The following is a 13,316-nucleotide window of genomic DNA, read 5'->3' on the forward strand; positions in this document are numbered from 1 at the left end:
TAAATTAATCGGGTCCACGGACCCGACAAACATTGAATAAATTAATAAATAAACTGGCCCGTGGCCTGTTACTGCCCCTTACAGGGGGCACCAGAGGCAGTAACAGTCCTCCATCACGGCACATAATTCGGGTCCAAGGACCCGACAAACATTGTGCTGCCTAAAATGCACTGGGCCTGTAACTGCCTCTGGTGCTCCCTGTAAGGGGGCACCAGAGGCAGTCACAGTGCTCCGCTGCCATGGCCCGCATTATTTATTAATTTATTCAATGTTTGTCGGGTCCGTGGACCCAATTAATTTATTTATTTCCGCAATGTTGGCCCAACCAACATTGCGGAAATAAATAAATTAATCGAGTCCACGGACCCGACAAACATTGAATAAATTAATGAATAAACTGGGCCGTGGCCCGTTACTGCCTCTGGTGCCCCCTTACAGGGGGCACCAGAGGCAGTCACAGTGCTCCGTTGCCACGGCCCACATTATTTATTAATTTAGTCAACGTTTGTCGGGTCCGTGGACCCGATTAATTTATTTATTTCCGCAATGTTGGGCCCAACCAACATTGCGGAAATAAATAAATTAATCGGGTCCACGGACCCGACAAACATTGAATAAATTAATAAATAAACTGGGCCGTGGCCCGTTACTGCCTCTGGTGCCCCCTTACAGGGGGCACCAGAGGCAGTAACAGTGCTCCGTTGCCACGGCCCACATTATTTATTAATTTAGTCAATGTTTATCGGGTCCGTGGACCCGATTAATTAATTTATTTCCGCAATGTTGAGCCCAACCAACATTGCGGAAATAAATAAATTAATCGGGTCCACGGACCCGACAAATGTTTAACAAATAAATAAATAAACTGGGCTGTCGCGTACCCAAATAAAAAAGAAAACTGAAAGAAAACTTACCAGGCCTCGCTTGGTCACCGTAATGCTGGGCTGGGCTGGGCTGGGCTGGGCTTGGCTGGGCAGGAAAAGAAGTGTGATGGTGGTGCCGGCACGGTATACCTTACCTTCACTCCGCCCATAAACATGACGTATGTGATTTCCATTGGCTGAGAAACAGCCAATGGAAATACTGTGACCATGCAAGGTTTTCTTTTTTTTTTAATATGACGTACCTTGCATGGCAACAGTATTTCCATTGGCTGTTTCTCAGCCAATGGAAATCACAAACCATGCCGGCTTGTTTGTTTGTATTTCCTTTGTTTGTTTGTTCAGCCTCGCGGGCCACATGAAATGGCTCGGAGGGCCGCATTGTGGCCCGCGGGCCGTAGGTTGGACAACCTTGCTATAGGGGAATGTGACATGTTGGTCCCCTTGTTATATTCGCGACAAACGCCAGTTAACATTCTGGGTAGATATTTGATGATGAAACTTAACATGATGATTTCATTCACTGATTAAGGAATAGTGTGCTCCACTCCAGTAATAGACTATTTAAATGTAGTAGAGTTTATACTGGCATTTATAGGACAAGTGGCTCTACGAGGGGTTCCGTGAGATCGGGAAGTCTTCATTTATGGGGTGAGCATTTCATAAACACGGCTACCTGGATTAGTAGGGAAGATTATGAGGATACCTGATGAATTTTTATTTAGACCACAAGTACCTATGGATGAGTAAGCAGGGAAAACTATTCCAATAGAATTGGAAGCTCCTATAGTATGAGGAGAAATAGCAATGCTTGAAGGAGTAGATGACGAAGGCACAGCATGGAGAACAGTGATAGCTCTTGAGGCGGGATACAGATTGAGTGACATAACAGATGAAGATCTGTTCAGAGATGAATTTATACATGATGAGGTAGTGTTTTTTTATAAGCATTACATATTTGGATACAAATTGAGAGAAGGGAAGTCCACAGCGAATGGCACTGATGTGGCAAAGACCACTGTTCTTTCAGGAAGACATAGAAAAGGGGCCAAGTGTCCTTTGAACTACGGCCCATGTGATGTTGGCCTATTGAAGGGAATAAGGGAGGTTAAAATAAAACTCACCCCGAGCAAAATAATATCCCATGTCTCCAGAAGCTGATGAACGCATATTTAAGACTATTTCAGCGTTGATGAAACAGGGAATCCTAGTGCCACCGGAATCCTCATGCAATACTCTGGGGTATCTGATAAAAAAATCTTAAGGGGGGTCGTGGAGATTTATCCAAGACTTGTGCCCTCTTAATCAGATTGTAGAAGCAAAGTTTTCATTAGTTCTGAATCCTACAACAATATTGTGTAGCATCCCAATTGAAGCTAGGTATTTCACAGTAATCCATTTTAAAACTGCATTTTTCTCAATCCCGTTACACAAGGTCTCACAAGACCTTACTTTCTTTTTAGACAAAAAAGACTAAAACATACTCGTTTACCTCAGGGGTACTGTGAGTCCCTGTCGATTCTTAATAGGGTCTTACAGATGTATTGAGGCACTATTGAACTCAAAAGCGTGGTAATTCAGTCCGTAGATGACATATTGATCTGTAGTGAAACAGAGGATGAATGTAGGCAGGACTCTGTTCAGTTAATGTGTAGAGGAGGTCCCAGATATGGCCTGCACTCCAGCCACCCATTTTGAAATACCAGGAATATACTCACCGAGATATGTGACGTATCAGGAGCAAATAAACCAGCAGAGAGCAGCACTGGGGCTCTGCCCAGTACCCATCAGAAGAGCAATACCTGTTGAAGTGCCAATAACCAGACAACGATGGGCAGCACGGTACCCATTGAGACAACCGTACCAGCAGCTGACACGAAATGAAGACTACTTACAAACTGTCCCCGAAGAGACCCAAAGGGCCTTCATTGAAGGCAAATGGTGACGACACAAGGGCCCGGACAGACATAAAGATGAACGCAAACGACAATCGGAAGATGACACGCAAAGACGAAATGTAAGGAATAATGATATAATGGACGTAGAAGAAGAAACAATGTTGAAATATAAAGAAACGTAACCATTAAGTAGGATGAAAATATGCAACTAGCTTACGCCTGTAAATAGGCTTGGAACACAAGAAGATAAGAAAACAGTGCGGCTTGCTATGCTTATTAGAAGAATAGAGCGGCAAGCGCCAACTATATATCTACCTCAATGAAGCAGATTATACAAGAGCGACTCCATTTTACAAAAAGCAGAATTAAGCTCAGGATGGTAGGGGTCGAACAGGCCAAGATTCATACTCCAGCAAAGCCAGAAGAAACAGCGGAATCGAAACTTAGCAAGAAGCAGCTCATGCCGGGGAATTCGAGGTCAACCCAAGGAAGGGAGGAGAGCAGCAACTTCGAAGAATCGAAACTTAAGAGCATAGCAGCCTGCCCATGAAGATCGAGATAAGGAGGCCCAAGCAAGTGGCAAGCCTGAAGGGAGAATCAAATACGCAAATAGAGGGAAAATTAAGCAGATTCACGGTGTACTAACACGTGCTTGGCAGGTCACGTGTTAGTACACCGTGAATCTGCTTCATTTTGGGGGGTGGGGGGTAACAGGAGAGAGACACGGGGCATGAGCAGAGAGTGGGGGGGCAACAGCAGGGAGACACGGGGCATGACGCATGACCGGGGTGGGGGGTAACAGGAGAGAGACAAGGGGCATGAGCCGGGGTGTGGGGGGCAACAGCAGGGAGACACGGGGCATGTCTGGGGTTGGGGGGCAACAGGAGAGAGAAGCAGGGCATGAGCGGGGAGTGGGAGGCAACAGCAGGGAGACACGGGGCATGAGCGGAGGGTGGGGGGCCACAGCAGGGAGGCACAGGGCATGAGAGGGGGTGGGGGGTAACAGAAGAGAGACACAGGGCATGAGCGGGGGTTGGGGGCATCAGGAAAGAGACACGCGTCATGAGCGGGGCGTAGGGGGCAACTGGAGAGAGACACGGGGCATGAGCTGGAGGTGGGGGTAACAGGAGAGAGACACGGGCCATGAGCGGGGGTGGGGGGCAACAGCAGGGAGACACGGGGCATGATCGGGGGTTTGGGGCAACAGCAGTGAGACACAGGGCCTGACCGGGGGGTGGGGGGAACAGAAGATAGACACGGGGCATGAGCGAGGGGCAACGACAGGGAGACACGGGGCATGACCGGGGTGGGGGCAATAGGAGAGAGACACGGGGCAGGGGGTGGGGGGCAACAGCAGGGAGACACGGGGCATGACCAGGGGGTGGGGGGAAACAGGAGAGAGACACGGGGCATGAGAGGGGAGTGGGGGGTAACAGGAAAGAGACCTGGGGCATGAGCGGGGGGTGGGGGGCAACAGCAGGGAGACACAGGGCATGACCGGGGGGTGGGGGGAAACAGGAGAGAGACATGGGGCATGAGCGGGGGTTGGGGGGCAACAGGAGAGAGACACGGGCATGAGAGGGGTGTGGGGGTAACAGGAGAGAGACACGGGGCATGAGCAGGGGTGGGGGGCAACAGCAGGGAGACACGGGCATGACCGGGGGGTGGGGGACAACAGGAGAGAGACACAGGGCATGAGAGGGGGTGGGGGGGTAACAGGAGAGAGACACAGGGCATGAGAGGGGAGTGGGGGGTAACAGGAGAGAGACATGGGCCATGAGTGGAAGGTGGGGGGCAACAGCAGGGAGACACGGGGCATGAGCGGGGGTGGGGGGCGACAGCAGGGAGACACAGGGCATGAGCAGAGGGTGGGGGGCAACGGCAGGGAGACACGGGGCATGAGCGGGGGGTGGGGGAACACGAGGGAGACACAGGGCATGAGCGGGAGGTGGGGGCAACAGCAGGGAGACACGGGGCATGAGCGGAGGGTGGGGGTAACAGCAGGGAGACATGGGGCATGAGCGGGGGTGGTGGGAACACGAAGGAGACACGGGGCATGAGAGGGGGGTGGGGTGTAACAGGAGAGAGACACGTGGCATTAGCGGGGTGTCAGGGGCAACAGCAGGGAGACACAGGGCATGACCGGGGGTGGGGGGGAACAGGGGAAACACGGGGCATGAGCAGGGGTGGGGGAACAGGAGGGAGACACGGGGCATGAGCGGGGGTAGGGTGAAACAGGGGAGACACGGGGCATGAGCTGGGGGTGGGGGGTAACAGGAGACAGACACGGGGCATGAGCGGGGGGTGGGGGCAACAGCAGGGAGACACGGGGCATGAGCGGGGGTGGGGGGTAACAGGAGAGAGACAAGGGGCATGAGCGTGGGGTGGGGGGCAACAGCAGGGAGACACGGGGCATGACCGGGGGTGGGGGGAACAGGAGAGAGACACGGGGCATGAGAGGGGGGTGGGGGGTAACAGGAGAGAGACATGGGGCATGAGAGGAGGGTGGGGGGCAACAGCAGGGAGACACGGGGCATGAGCGGGGGGTGGGGGGAACACGAGGGAGACACGGGGCATGAGAGGGGGTGGGGGAACACGAGGGAGACACGGGGCTTGAGCGGGGGGTGAGGGGTAACAGGAGAGAGACACGGGGCATGAGCGGAGGGCAACAGGAGGGAGACACGGGCATGACCAGGGGGTGGGGGGCAACAGGAGAGAGTCACGGGGCATGAGAGGGGGGTGGGGGTAACAGGAGAGAGACACGGGGCATGAGAGGGGGTTGGGGGTTACAGGAGAGAGACTCGGGGCATGAGCGGGGGGTGGGGGGCAACAGCAGGGAGCCACGGGGCATGAGCAGGGGGTGGGGGGAACAGGGGAGACACGAGGCATGAGCGGGGGGGTGGGGGGAACAGGAGAGAGACACGGGGCATGAGCGGGGGTGGGGGGCAAGAGCAGGGAGACACGGGGCATGACCGGGGGGTGGGGGGTAACAGGAGAGAGACACGGGGCATGAGCATGGGGTGAGGGGCAACAGCAGGGAGACACGGGGGATGACCGGAGGGTGGGGGGCAACAGGAGAGAGACACGGGGCATGAGAGGGGGATGGGGGTAACAGCAGGGAGACACGGGGCATGACCGGGGTGGGGGGCAACAGGAGAGAGACACGGGGCATGAGAGGGGGGTGTGGGTAACAGGAGAGAGACACGGGGTATGAGAGGGGTGTGGGGGCAACAGCAGGGAGACATGGGGCATGAGCAGGGGTGAGGGGAACACAAGGGAGACATGGGGCATGAGAGGGAGTGGGGGGTAACAGGAGAGAGACACGGGGCATGAGCGTGGGGTGGGGGGCAACAGCAGGGAGACACGGGGCATGACCGGGGGCTGGGGGGCAACAGCAGGGATCCAGTTGTCTATTGTGCATCATAGCCGATTGTTACAAGAAAAGAATAGAAAGAAAGATGGGAACAGAAAAGTTAAGGAAGCCAAGTTAGTTCAGAATAAATTGTCAACATTTGCTGTAGAAAGGGCAGTATTGACAAGTGGAGAAGGAGTAGGAATGCAAGAATGCAAGAAATAACGGGTGCATGGCAGGTGAATAGTCAAACTGGCTATGATTTTCAGCCACAAGGAAGAGGTAGAGGATTTAGAGGAAGAGGAGGTGAATTTCAGAACACCCAATGTGGATTTCAGAACGCCCAAGGTGGATTTCAAAATGCCCAGGGGGGAAGTCAGAACACTCAGGGAGGATATAATGGTGGGGTTGCCAGAGGTCCACCCCCAGTGTGTTGGAATTGTTGGATAGTAGGGCATATTATGCGTGTATGTAGAAGTTGAGGAAACCTGCAAAAGAATGGACAAAATTCAAGAGGGCGGACAGGTTATCCACCGCCATACAGCACACAAACACAAGAGGGCTGTGCCCAGGATACACATCCTATCAGACACAGGTGCTGCAACCACAGCAGGCACAGCAGCAGGGGCCAGTGCAAATGCACCCACCACAAGGGCAATGGCATCAAGCACCTATGCAGACACAACAGAATGCAAACATAGTGAAAACACTAGCACCTAGGACAGGAGGTGTCACTGTGGTAGGAGGGAACCCTTTCACAGGAACAGGGATGCATTTCTACCCTCAATAGGACAGCTCACAGGGTGACTTGATGTGTTCAGTACCATCAGTAACACCAGACCCCCAAGAGGAACCAAGGTTCAATGTGATGATAGGAGGCACATTTTTTTCTTTTCTTATAGACAAAGGGGTGACTCGCTCTTGCATAAGGAAGGTAAAATACCCAATGTCAGGAATTGCCATGAATGCTCAAGGGTTCTCTGGAGCTACACATTTAGTTCCTTTTACTGATAAATTACGTGTTTCTATAGGGGAATGTGACATGTTGGCCCCCTTGTTATATTCGCGACAAACGCCAGTTAACATTCTGGGTAGATATTTGATGATGAAACTTAACATGATGATTTCATTCACTGATCAAGGAATAGTGTGCTCCACTCCAGTTATAGACTATTTAAATGTAGTAGAGTTTATACTGGCATTTATAGGACAATTGGCTCTACGAGGGGTTCCGTGAGATCGGGAAGTCTTCATTTATGGGGTGAGCATTTCATAAACACGGCTACCTGGATTAGTTGGGAAGATTATGAGGATACCTGATGAATTTTTATTTAGACCACAAGTACCTATGGATGAGTAAGCAGGGAAGACTATTCCAATAGAATTGGAAGCTCCTATAGTATGAGGAGAAATAGCAATGCTTGAAGGAGTAGATGACGAAGGCACAGCATGGAGAACAGTGATAGCTCTTGAGGAGGGATACAGATTGACTGACATAACAGATGAAGATTTGTTCAGAGATGAATGTATAGATGATGAGGTAGTGTTTTTTTATAAGCATTACATATTTGGATACAAATTGAGAGAAGGGAAGTCCACAGCGAATGGCACTGATGTGCCAAAGACCACTGTTCTTTCAGGAAGACATAGAAAAGGTGCCAAGTGTCCTTTGGACTACGGCCTATGTGATGTTGGCCTATTGAAGGCAATAAGGGAGGTTAAAATAAAACTCACCCCGAGCAAAATAATATCCCATGTCTCCAGAAGCTGATGAACGCATATTTAAGACTATTTCAGCGTTGATGAAACAGGGAATCCTAGTGCCACCGGAATCCTCATGCAATACTCTGGGGTATCTGATAAAAAAATCTTAAGGGGTGTCGTGGAGATTTATTCAAGACTTGTGCCCTCTTAATCAGATTGTAGAAGCAAAGTTTTCATTAGTTCTGAATCCTACAACAATATTTGTAGCATCCCAATTGAAGCTAGGTATTTCACAGTAATCCATTTTAAAACTGCATTTTTCTCAATCCCGTTACACAAGGTCTCACAAGACCTTACTTTCTTTTTAGACAAAAAAGACTAAAACATACTCGATTACTTCAGGGGTACTGTGAGTCCCTGTCGATTGTTAATAGGGTCTTACAGATGTATTGAGGCACTATTGAACTCAAAAGCGTGGTAATTCAGTCCGTAGATGACATATTGATCTGTAGTGAAACAGAGGATGAATGTAGGCAGGACTCTGTTCAGTTAATGTGTAGAGGAGGTCCCAGATATGGCCTGCACTCCAGCCACCCATTTTGAAATACCAGGAATATACTCACCGAGATATGTGACGTATCAGGAGCAAATAAACCAGCAGAGAGCAGCACTGGGGCTCTGGCCAGTGCCCATCAGAAGAGCAATACCTGTTGACGTGCCAATAACCAGACAACGATGGGCAGCACGGTACCCATTGAGACAACCGTACCAGCAGCTGACACGAAATGAAGACTACTTACAAACTGTCCCCGAAGAGACCCAAAGGGCCTTCATTGAAGGCAAATGGTGACGACACAAGGGCCCGGGCAGACGTACAGATGAACGCAAACGACAATCGAAAGATGACACGCAAAGATGAAATGTAAGGAATAATGATATAATGGACGTAGAAGAAGAAACAATGTTGAAATATAAAGAAACGTAACCATTAAGTAGGATGAAAATATGCAACTAGCTTACGCCTGTAAATAGGCTTGGAACACAAGAAGATAAGAAAACAGTGCGGCTTGCTATGCTTATTAGAAGAATAGAGCGGCAAGCGCCAACTATATATCTACCTCAATGAAGCAGATTATACAAGAGCGACTCCATTTTACAAAAAGCAGAATTAAGCTCAGGATGGTAGAGGTCGAACAGGCCAAGATTCATACTCCAGCAAAGCCAGAAGAAACAGCGGAATCAAAACTTAGCAAGAAGCAGCTCATGCCTGGGAATTCGAGGTCAACCCAAGGAAGGGAGGAGAGCGGCAACTTCGAAGAATCGGAACTTAAGAGCATAGCAGCCTGCCCATGAAGATCGAGATAAGGAGGCCCAAGCAAGTGGCAAGCCTGAAGGGAGAATCAAATACGCAAATAGAGGGAAAATTAAGCAGATTCACGGTGTACTAACACGTGCTTGGCAGGTCACGTGTTAGTACACCGTGAATCTGCTTCATTTTGGGGGGTGGGGGGTAACAGGAGAGAGACACGGGGCATGAGCAGAGAGTGGGGGGGCAACAGCAGGGAGACACGGGGCATGACGCATGACCGGGGTGGGGGGTAACAGGAGAGAGACAAGGGGCATGAGCGGGGGTGTGGGGGGCAACAGCAGGGAGACACGGGGCATGACCGGGGGGTGGGGGGTAACAGGAGAGAGAAATGGGGCATGAGCGGGGGTTGGGGGGCAACAGGAGAGAGAAGCAGGGCATGAGCGGGGAGTGGGAGGCAACATCAGGGAGACACGGGGCATGAGCGGAGGGTGGGGGGCCACAGCAGGGAGGCACAGGGCATGAGAGTGGGTGGGGGGTAACAGAAGAGAGACACGGGGCATGAGCGGGGGTTGGGGGCATCAGGAAAGCGACACGCGTCATGAGCGGGGGGTAGGGGGCAACTGGAGAGAGACACGGGGCATGAGCTGGAGGTGGGGGTAACAGGAGAGAGACACGGGCCATGAGCGGGGGTGGGGGGCAACAGCAGGGAGACACGGGGCATGATCAGGGGTTTGGGGCAACAGCAGTGAGACACAGGGCCTGACCGGGGGGTGGGGGGAACAGGAGATAGACACGGGGCATGAGCGAGGGGCAACGGCAGGGAGACACGGGGCATGACCGGGGTGGGGGCAATAGGAGAGAGACACGGGGCATGAGCAGGGGGTGGGGGGCAACAGCAGGGAGACACGGGGCATGACCAGGGGGTGGGGGGAAACAGGAGAGAGACACGGGGCATGAGAGGGGAGTGGGGGGTAACAGGAAAGAGACATGGGGCATGAGCGGGGGGTGGGGGGCAACAGCAGGGAGACACGGGGCATGACCGGGGGGTGGGGGGTAACAGGAGAGAGACATGGGGCATGAGCGGGGGTTGGGGGGCAACAGGAGAGAGACACAGGCATGAGATGGGTGTGGGGGTAACAGGAGAGAGACACGGGGCATGAGCAGGGGTGGGGGGCAACAGCAGGGAGACACGGGGCATGACCGGGGGGTGGGGGACAACAGGAGAGAGACACAGGGCATGAGAGGGGGTGGGGGGTAACAGGAGAGAGACACAGGGCATGAGAGGGGAGTGGGGGGTAACAGGAGAGAGACATGGGGCATGAGTGGAAGGTGGGGGGCAACAGCAGGGAGACACGGGGCATGAGCGGGGGGTGCGGGGCGACAGCAGGGAGACACGGGCATGAGCGGAGGGTGGGGGGCAACAGCAGGGAGACACGGGGCATGAGCGGGGGTGGGGGAACACGAGGGAGACACAGGGCATGAGCGGGGGGTGGTGGCAACAGCAGGGAGACACGGGGCATGAGCGGAGGGTGGGGGTAACAGCAGGGAGACATGGGGCATGAGCGGGGGTGGTGGGAACATGAAGGAGACACGGGGCATGAGAGGGGGGTGGGGTGTAACAGGAGAGAGACACGTGGCATTAGCGGGGTGTCAGGGGCAACAGCAGGGAGACACAGGGCATGACCAGGGGTGGGGGGGAACAGGGGAGACACGGGGCATGAGCAGGGGGTGGGCGAACAGGAGGGAGACACGGGGCATGAGCGGGGGTAGGGTGGAACAGGGGAGACACGGGGCATGAGCTGGGGGTGGGGGGTAACAGGAGACAGACACGGGGCATGACCGGGGGGTGGGGGCAACAGCAGGGAGACACGGGGCATGAGCGGGGGTGGGGGATAACAGGAGAGAGACAAGGGGCATGAGCGTGGGGTGCGGGCAACAGCAGGGAGACACGGGGCATGACCGGGGGTGGGGGGAACAGGAGAGACACACGGGGCATGAGAGGGGGGTGGGGGGTAACAGGAGAGAGACATGGGGCATGAAAGGAGGGTGGGGGGCAACAGCAGGGAGACACGGGGCATGAGCGGGGGGTGGGGGGAACACGAGGGAGACACGGGGCATGAGAGGGGGTGGGGGAACATGAGGGAGACACGGGGCTTGAGCGGGGGTGAGGGGTAACAGGAGAGAGACACGGGGCATGAGCGGAGGGCAACAGGAGGGAGACACGGGCATGACCAGGGGGTGGGGGGCAACAGGAGAGAGTCACGGGGCATGAGAGGGGGGTGGGGGTAACAGGAGAGAGACACGGGGCATGAGAGGGGGTTGGGGGTTACAGGAGAGAGACTCGGGGCATGAGCGGGGGGTGGGGGGTAACAGGAGAGAGACACGGGGCATGAGCGTGGTGTGGGGGGCTACAGCAGAGAGACACGGGGCATGACCGGAGGGTGGGGGGCAACAGGAGAGAGACACGGGGCATGAGAGGGGGATGGGGGTAACAGGAGAGAGACACGGAGCATGAGCGGCGGGTGGGGGGGCAACAGCAGGGAGACACGGGGCATGAGCGGGGGGTGGGGGCAACAGCAGGGAGACACAGGGCATGACCGGGGGTGGGGGGCAACAGGAGAGAGACACGGGGCATGAGAGGGGGCTGTGGGTAACAGGAGAGAGACACGGGGTATGAGAGGGGTGTGGGGGCAACAGCAGGGAGACATGGGGCATGAGCAGGGGTGAGGGGAACACAAGGGAGACATGGGGCATGAGAGGGAGTGGGGGGTAACAGGAGAGAGACACGGGGCATGAGCGTGGGGTGGGGGGCAACAGCAGGGAGACACGGGGCATGACCGGGGGGTGGGGGGCAACAGCAGGGATCCAGTTGTCTATTGTGCATCATAGCCGATTGTTACAAGAAAAGAATAGAAAGAAAGATGGGAACAGAAAAGTTAAGGAAGCCAAGTTAGTTCAGAATAAATTGTCAACATTTGCTGTAGAAAGGGCAGTATTGACAAGTGGAGAAGGAGTAAGAATGCAAGAATGCAAGAAATAACGGGTGCATGGCAGGTGAATAGTCAAACTGGCTATGATTTTCAGCCACGAGGAAGAGGTAGAGGATTTAGAGGAAGAGGAGGTGAATTTCAGAACACCCAATGTGGATTTCAGAACGCCCAAGGTGGATTTCAAAATGCCCAGGGGGGAAGTCAGAACACTCAGGGAGTAATGGTGGGGTTGCCAGAGGGCCACCCCCAGTGTATTGGAATTGTTGGATAGTAGGGCATATTATGCGTGTATGTAGAAGTTGAGGAAACCTGCAAAAGAATGGACAAAATTCAAGAGGGCGGACAGGTTATCCACCGCCATACAGCACACAAACACAAGAGGGCTGTGCCCAGGATACACATCCTATCAGACACAGGTGCTGCAACCACAGCAGGCACAGCAGCAGGGGCCAGTGCAAATGCACCCACCACAAGGGCAATGGCATCAAGCACCTATGCAGACACAACAGAATGCAAACATAGTGAAAACACTAGCACCTAGGACAGGGGGTGTCACTGTGGTAGGAGGGAACCCTTTCACAGGAACAGGGATGAATTTCTACCCTCAATAGGACAGCTCACAGGGTGACTTGATGTGTTCAGTACTATCAGTAACACCAGACCCCCAAGAGAAACCAAGGGTCAATGTGATGATAGGAGGCAAATCTTTTTCTTTTCTTATAGACAAAGGGGTGACTCGCTCTTGCATAAGGAAGGGAAAATACCCAATGTCAGGAATTGCCATGAATGCTCAAGGGTTCTCTGGAGCTACACATTTAGTTCCTTTTGCTGATAAATTACCTGTTTCTATAGGGGAATGTGACATGTTGGTCCCCTTGTTATATTCGCGACAAACGCCAGTTAACATTCTGGGTAGATATTTGATGATGAAACTTAACATGATGATTTCATTCACTGATCAAGGAATAGTGTGCTCCACTCCAGTAATAGACTATTTAAATGTAGTAGAGTTTATACAGGCATTTATAGGACAAGTGGCTCTACGAGGGGTTCCGTGAGATCGGGAAGTCTTCATTTATGGGGTGAGCATTTCATAAACACGGCTACCTGGATTAGTAGGGAAGATTATGAGGATACCTGATGAATTTTTATTTAGACCACAAGTACCTATGGATGAGTAAG

This window comes from Ambystoma mexicanum, chromosome 6q, assembly GCF_040938575.1.
Source record: "Ambystoma mexicanum isolate Mex_15411 chromosome 6q, UKY_AmexF1_1, whole genome shotgun sequence".
NCBI lineage: Eukaryota > Metazoa > Chordata > Amphibia > Caudata > Ambystomatidae > Ambystoma > Ambystoma mexicanum.